General features: G+C 70.3%; 1 protein-coding gene across 1 annotated transcript in view; it reads left to right on the top strand.

Annotated features, from left to right (window-relative positions):
* The window catches only part of REXO1 (RNA exonuclease 1 homolog), a gene marked incomplete at its 3' end in the record, with an annotated part of 8,243 nt that overhangs the window by 3,749 nt on the left and 3,521 nt on the right, over positions 1–973 (top strand).

Below are 973 nucleotides of genomic sequence, written 5' to 3'. Positions count from 1 at the left end.
GGAGGGCTTCCTTCCGACAGGCGGGTCCTGGAGGGTGCAGCCTGCCGTGGGGCGCCCAGCCAGCGTGCCTCTGGTCTGCACGTGTGTGCGTGCAAGTTGGGGAGGGCCTGCTCCTTGGCACCGAGGGTGCTGTTCTCCACTTGACCTCTTGGGGCCAGGGTGGCCTGCCATGTGGTGTGTGCAGCCTGAGAAAGGGCCCGAGGCGGCCACTGGCCAGGTCGGCCCCAGCTCAGGCAGCCTGCCTGGGAGCCCAGGCGAGGCCAGGCCTGCCCTCAGAACCTTCAGAAAGAGCCCCACAGCATTTGGCCCTGCCCCCATCCCAGCCACCGGGCCGAACCTCATGGTGAAAGCCAGTGAGGGGTACGACGATCCGAGGGCCCCCAGTCTGCTGCTCTGCCCAGCTGCCCATTCATCCTGCCCAGCTGCCCATTCATCACCCCCGGCTCGGGCCCACCCCGCCGACCGGCGGCCCAGCTGCCCAGTGCACCGCGCCTCACCGGGGACCTCCCAGGCACGCACTCAGCCTCGGCAGTGGCCGCGCCCCTGGAGTACCAGCCTGGCTTGGGCCAGTACCTGCGGCCAAGGCCTGCTCTCGGGCTGAGCTCCCGCGGCCGGCGAGCTGCAACCCTGGGTCCTGGCAGGCTCGCGTGGGTGTGTCTCTTCCTCCCGTGACAGGCAAGCTGAGAGTCCCACGTGAGGGCAGCCTTCAGCTCAGCCTCCAGGACCGCCGGGCCCTGTGGGTGCCGAGCACTGGGTTGGAGCTGGTCGGCCCCCCATAGAGCCCCTGACCGGCCTCCTTCCCCAGGGGCGAGGACGATCCGTGACCTCATAAAGGGCAGGTGCTGGTCACAATGAGCAGCCGGGCGCCCGTGCCCTCACGGCCTCTGCCTAGGACCCAGGGCCCCCGCTCGGTCGCCAATGCCTCGGAGTCGGGGCCCGGAACATGTGGCACAGGCCTGCCGCGGCCCGCAGC

Source organism: Tupaia chinensis, unplaced genomic scaffold (assembly GCF_000334495.1).
Source record: "Tupaia chinensis unplaced genomic scaffold, TupChi_1.0 Scaffold149964_2, whole genome shotgun sequence".
NCBI classification, from domain to species: domain Eukaryota; kingdom Metazoa; phylum Chordata; class Mammalia; order Scandentia; family Tupaiidae; genus Tupaia; species Tupaia belangeri.
This window is presented reverse-complemented; position numbering and strand designations above follow the sequence as displayed.